This window comes from Arvicanthis niloticus, chromosome 7 (genome assembly GCF_011762505.2).
Source record: "Arvicanthis niloticus isolate mArvNil1 chromosome 7, mArvNil1.pat.X, whole genome shotgun sequence".
NCBI lineage: Eukaryota > Metazoa > Chordata > Mammalia > Rodentia > Muridae > Arvicanthis > Arvicanthis niloticus.
Window position 1 is genome coordinate 63,342,224 of NC_047664.1, and position 7,103 is coordinate 63,349,326.

Below are 7,103 nucleotides of genomic sequence, written 5' to 3' on the forward strand. Positions count from 1 at the left end.
AATGAAGGAAATTCAAAAAAATCATCAGATTCTACTATAAAAGCCTATCCTCAACAAAACTGGAAAATCTAGATGAAATGGATGATTTTCCAGACAGATACCACATACCAAAGATAACTCAAGAGCAGGCAATCCATCTAAACAGGCCCATATCACACAAGGAAATAGAAGAATTTATTAGAAACCTCCCAACTAAAATAAGCCCAGGGCCAGATGATTTTAGTGCAGAATTCTACCAGATCTTCAAAGAAGACCTGATACCAATATTCCTTAAACTAGTCCATACAATAGAAAAAGAAGGAACACTACCTAAGTCATTCTATGAAGCCACAGTTACTCTGATAACGAAACCACACAAGGACCCAAACAAACAAACAAACAAACAAACAAAAAAACCCTTCAGACCAAACTAGCTTATGAATATTGATGCAAAAATACTCAATAAAATTCTTGCAAACCCAAATCCAAGAACACACATAATGGTATAACAGTCCAGATTTTATTTTAATATTGACAAATATCAGTAGTATATTTATCATACAAGTCATGGTGGTTAGTGTTGTATATATTCTGCATGAGGTAGTGTAATAAATGAATATCGTAAAGCAGCATCATGAGTTCTTGCTATGAGATAAACTTACACTATAAAGAAAATTATCCACATCATTTCCGGCTTCTTGTCCAGTTGAGACATCTGCAGTTGGGGAGTCGGTGAAAGCTGCCTCTTCCTGCTTGAACATGGTGCGGATCAAAGCAAACTACGTCCCAGGAGCCTACAGAAAAGTGGTGGTTTCTCAAGCCCCCAGGAAGGTGCTTGGCTCCTCCACCTTTGTCAACAATTCTGCCTCAATTTTGTAGAGAAAAGCTGAAAATAAGTATGCAGGAGGGAACCCAGTCTGTGTGCGCCCAATTCCCAAGTGGCAAAAAGGCATAGGGGAATTCTTCAGGCTGTCTCCTAAAGATTCTAAGAAAGAGAACCAGATTCCTCTAGAAGCAGGAAGCAGTGGCTTAGGAAAAGCAAAGAGAAAAGCGAGTCCTTTTCAACCTGATCACAGAGATGATGAAAATGAATAGAATCTACTCATCTGAATAATGTCTTCAGTTTACTTACATATTCTAGGATGTAAATTTGGTTAAACAAGTTTGTCCAATTGGGTTGTTAATGAAAAAAAAAAATGAGGCTAGAATTTAGCCATTCAAAAGAAGCCAGCTATAAAAGTGGAGAATTTTCATAATTTGTAAATTTGAATTGCATACTTGAATTTATACCATATGCTTCTTCTTTTACCTGTTAAGCTTCTTCCTAAAATCAACATTACCTGGGGCTCTAATTACTAATCTACTGTCTTTGCTTAGATTTTTGTACTGACGCCATTTTATAGGCATTGATTATGGAAATAGTGCCATATATATGGCATGTTTGCTTAAAAAATCTGAGTCTTTTTTACATTAAAAATTTCAATATTAAGTATTATCTCTTGTCATTTATCAGAATGGGTGGAGGAGGCAAAGATAAAATGCTGCAGAACTAGTTGTATAACTTTTAAAGAAAATGTTAGCAGGGTGTGGTGTTGCACACCTTTGGTCTCAGCACGCAGGAGGCAAAGCCAGGTGGACCCCTGAGTCTCAGGCTATAGCGGGAGTTCCAGGTCTGCCAGGCCTACACAGAGAAGCTCTGCCTTGAAAAAACAAACAGAAAGAAAAGAAAAAGTTAAAGAACATTTTGTCTTGAGGACTTAACTAGTTGGTAATCAAGAGATAACGTACTAACAGGATCAGGGAAAACGACTCCATCGATACATTACAAGAGGAAACTTTGGACATACATTCAGTTCAGTATCATAATATAGCACTTTTGTGCATATATATTATATTTTTTTCTCTGTGCAGCCTCACCTGTCTCGGAACTCACTTGGCAGACCAGGCTGAGTGCTGCAATTAAAGGTGTGCACCATCATGCCTACTTTTTTTGCATATATTTTTAAAGTTGGAAATAAAAAAAATGAGGCAAAGCTGGGCAGTGGTGGCGCATGCCTTTAGTCCCAGCACTTGGGAGGTAGAGGCAGGTAGACTTCTGAGTTCGAGGCCAGCCTGGTCTACAGAGTGAGTTCCAGGACAGCCAGGCTTACACAGAGAAACCCTGTCTCGAAAAACCAAAAAAAAAAAAAAAAAAAAAATGGCAAATCATGCTGCCAATCAGGCTTTGTGTCCTTAGCATTTCTTAAAATCTTAAAAAACAAACAAACAAACAAAAAATGAGTGGATGAACCATTTACCAGTTTGTTTCTTGCTGTGATAGGATCTTACCACATAGTCCTGACTGACCTGCTAGTTGGTATGTCAGCCAGGGTAGCCTCAAACTTTCTTTTATTTCTTTTTTTTCCCCTAATTCTACTGCCTCAGTTTCCCTGGGTGCTGAGATTAAAGGTGTGTACTCCCATGATAATTGATATACTTGACTTTCTCATCATGTTTTATTTACTGACAGGATATCACTTTTTCAAAGTTAACCATGTTTTTAGCAGCCTGTAGTTTTAGAACTTGCTCAGTCTCATAATATAGTATCTATTTGTATTTCCTACCACCTATACTATTTTATTTCCAGACACAAGTAAGTGTATTGGTATGATTTTTTAAAAAACAATTTATATATTGTTTGAGGCCGGTTATGTGTATGTGTGTGTGTGTGTGTGTGTGTGTATGTATATATATATATATATATATATATATATATATTTGTCTTTGTCTTTTTTTTTTAAATCTGTTTAGACATTAAGCAGAATTGTTTTTAATCCAAAGTACTTTGAAAATCATGTTTCTTGTTTTTCTGGTTTTTGTTTGTGCTCTTGCCTTTTTAAATAAACATTTATTTTTATTTTATCTGATAAAAAAGAAAATCATTCAAACAGTTTATGTTATTTTACATTTCTTCATAACTTAATTATCAAAATTAATTTATGGTTAGATTTCAGAATAATTACTTAAGTATCATATTAGAATGGCTTCAATATGTAATAAAACCAAACTTTCCATGAGTCTCTGCATACTCAAACAATGATTGCAGGAATATTTAACATGTATCTACAGAACTGGATGAAAAATAGCCCAAATTATGAATTTAGGTCAGAATTCGGAAATTTTAGTGTGAATTTATACCCAGTGTTGAAATGCCAAAATCATTGCTCACCAGATGCTGTGATTTGAGTAGCGAAGCCTAGATTGAAGTGTCTCTACTTAGAAACACAAACATATAGCTTTCTTCTTTCTTTTGAATTATTTTAAAGTTTCTCTTTAGTGAACATATTGCCATCATAGACATACACTATCATTTTTCTTAAGCAGGTCTGAATTTTATCTAAACCCTACAGAAAGTGTTTATTCAAATTTACTGACACACTCATACCCACCATACATTTTTTACATCTTTTTTCCTCATATTTGAACTTCCATATGAGTTTTATTAATTTCAACTCTCTTACTAGAAATATTTTTTGCTTTCTTTCTTCTTTTTATTAACTCTTTCCCTATAGAGTGTAACCTCCACAATATTAGGATGCATTTTGATTAGTCTGCCTTTTGAAACTATATTATGACAAAACATCAGAGTCAAATAACTTTTAAAAAAAAAACATAAAACAATATCATGTTTTCAGTGGCTTAAAAGATATAATTTTGATTTATATACTGACAGTATATTATGGGATAACACATAGCAGAGATAATTATGTCTGGGTCCTAAGTAATCAGACATTGGCAGGATCCTTACATGCCCTTCATGGTCATAGCTCAATTACTTTATTCCTCCACATAGGTCATACTTTATAAATCTTCAAAAATTTCCTGAGTATCATTTTAAAAATGAGGTATGAGCTGCTTTAGTTAATGAACTCCAAGTTTTCTTGGGATTGTGGGTATCTGTTGAGTATCTACATTTCAGTTTTGTTGGCTGGTATCCTGCATTCACCTTGCTAGCTCACAGTTTGGATAAGATTCCCATTCAACTATGTATATACAAAATTCACTTATATTATTTACTCTTTTTTTGAAGAAAATATATTTTTAATTTTAATAACCAGGCATGATTTATTAAAATCTAAACTGAACAACTCCAGACCATATGTGTCAAGCATGATTCCTGGTTTAGTCAAAGTATTCTCTCTTGATGCATGTTTTGCTTTAAGGAGACTGTCCCTTGCCTGACACCTGAATGTCACAACCCTGATTTTTACATTTTCTTCTTCTTTTTTAAATTTAATTTTATTTATTTTTGTAAGTATTCACTCTACATCCCACTAATTGCTCTGCTCCAGTTCACTCTCTCCCACAATCTTTCCTCCCTCCCTTTCTCCTCTGGGTGTGTGAAGATCCCCTGGGTATCCCCACCTCCACCCTGGCACTTCAAGTTTTTGCTAGGCTATGTTCTTCCTCTCCCACTAAAGACAGAAAAGGCAGCCTAACTAATAGAACATATCCCACGTAAAGGCAACAACTTTTGGGATATTCTTACACACAGTTCTAGTTGTTCAGGAGCCACATGAAGGTCAAGCTGCACATCTGCTACATATGAGTTGGGAGGCCTTGCTCCAGTCCTTCTATGTTCTTTGCTTCGTGGCTTAGACTCCGAGAGCCATAAGGGTCCATATTAGTTGACTCATGTTCTTCCTGTGGAGTTCCCACAGTCTTTCCTCTTATTCTTCAATAAAAGTTTCTGAGGTGCTGTACTAACTGGATCTACACACATAGAAGAATGAAAGTAGACCCATAGTTATCACCATCCTGCACAAAACTCATGTCCAAGTGGATCAAAAACCTAAACATAAAAATGAATACACTAAATCTCATAGAAGAAAAAGTGGAAAAACCCCTTGAACACATTGGTACAGGAGACAAGTTCCTGAACAGAAAACCAGTGGCTTAGGCTCTAAGATCAACAATTGACAAATTGAAACGTAAGGCAAAGTCAATAGAACAAATCGGCAGGTCCCAGATTGAGAAAGGATCTTCACCAGCCCTACATCTGACAGAGGGTTGTTATCCAAAATTTACAAAGAATTCAAGAAATTAAATGTCAATAATCTAAATAACCCAATTTTACAAATGGGGTACAAAAAATAGGGTACAAAACTGAACAGAGAACTCTTAACAGAGGAATCTCAAATGGTAGCAAAGCACTTAAATGCAAAGTCCTTAGTCATCAGAGAAATGCAAATCAGAACAATGCTGAGGATTGAACTTATACACATCAAAATGGCTAAGTTCACACACTCAAGAGATAGAACATGCTAGAGAGGATATGGAACAAGGAAACACTCCTCCACTACTGGTGGGAGTGCAAAGTTGTACAACCACTTTGGAAATCAATTTGGCAGTTGATCAGAAAACTTGGAAAAGTTCTACCTAAAGACCCAGCTATACCATTTCTAGGCATATACTCAAAAGATGCTCCAACATCTCACAAAAACACTTGTTCAACTATATTCGTAGTGGCTTTACTCATAATAGCCAGAAACTGGAAAAAATCTAGATGTCCCTCAACTAAAGAATGGATGAAGAAAATGTGATACATGTATACAATGAAATATTATTCAGATATTAAAAATTAAGACATCATGAAATTTACAGGCAGATGGACAGAACTAGAAGATATCATAAGTGAGATAACTCTGACCCTGATGGACATGCATGGTATGTACTCACTTATAACTGAATATTAGCCATAAAATACAGGTACCAAATTATTTACTCTTAATATTGAGACTTTAGACTTGTAATGTTGAGGATTAAACAGTTTTGATGTCATAATGAACAGATTATCCATAAACATTTTGTAATTTTCTTAACCACAGCACAGAAAAGACTTCCAAAAGTCAGCAATTGCTGCCCTAAGGAGCACAAAGTCATCATAATAACTGACTGACTCTAATGCGACTGTTCTTATTACTACTCTAAGGAGTCTATCCTTTATGTCATCTTGGATTCCAGAAACAAGAGATTCTTTTGTTAAATATTTTGTGATGAGTATCAAGACTATATTCATGTACTGATACAAATTTACTGTCTGATAGGTTCATGAATGGTCATTCCGGGGTAATTATGAAGGACAGTATAATCTGGCCAAGAATGCTTGAGAAGGTAGCATGTTTGCCCTTTCTGATCTTGTTCCTTTTATATATAATCCTGAAGTTCTTTTGAGTCCACAAAATATAATTTTTATTATACCTTTTTAGTGTGGGTGTATCAAGATAAATTTGATACCTGACAATCATCAATACATGTTCTCTCTTTGGAGTGCATGGGCCTACTTTGTCTTTTGTGACCCCAATAGGATTACCCATTTGCTTAGAACTATAGTAGTATCATCTGTTGGTAATGTTCCTATAACACTTAAGTTCTGTGGCATGTTTAAATCATTTTATGATCCAAGCCATAAACATGCTTAAGAATCATATAATTAGAGAAGACAACATAGAATGACTTTTCTGCCAGGGCAAGCATGTTATCACAGTTATATGATGAATTCACGTAATGTCATATATTAATTTAGTACATTTAAGAAGAAAAAATATTAGAATTTAAGTTCTATAATATTATTAAACAAAAATTGAGTGTCTGAAGTGGAGGCTCAACAATTAAGAGCATTGGCTGTTTTTGTAGTGGACCAGAGTTTTATTTCCAGTACCTCCATGGCAGCTTACAAGCATCCATTCTTCTAGTTTTAGGGCACCTAATTCTTCTTTCAGGCCTACGTGGGCATGAGGGATACACATGGTAGTACACAGATATACATGCATATAAAACACTCACAGACACAAAAAGAACATTAAAAGAAATAAAAGAACTTGACCAAAAATTATTGCATAATTTATTTACCATGGAAAAGGAAAATCACCATTACCAAGTCATATATATAAGAATGTGACACATATTTGAAAGAAATCTTCTATGAATAAAGACACAAAAACCTAATCAGGTTGTAAATGCATTAAACCTTATTGTATTATAAGACAAAGTAGATATTATTTGTAAACAAACATTCCCCAAAAGTGAAATGTGATTACTGGAGAGATAGTTCAGCAGTTAATAGAACTTATTTTTCTTGTACA

The 7,103-nt window shown here is 34.8% G+C and overlaps 1 pseudogene; it reads left to right on the forward strand.

Annotated features, from left to right (window-relative positions):
- The first annotated feature begins 707 nt into the window (after positions 1 to 707).
- LOC117713121 (PCNA-associated factor-like) lies at positions 708 to 1,083 on the forward strand (annotated as a pseudogene).
- The last annotated feature ends 6,020 nt before the right edge of the window (positions 1,084 to 7,103 follow it).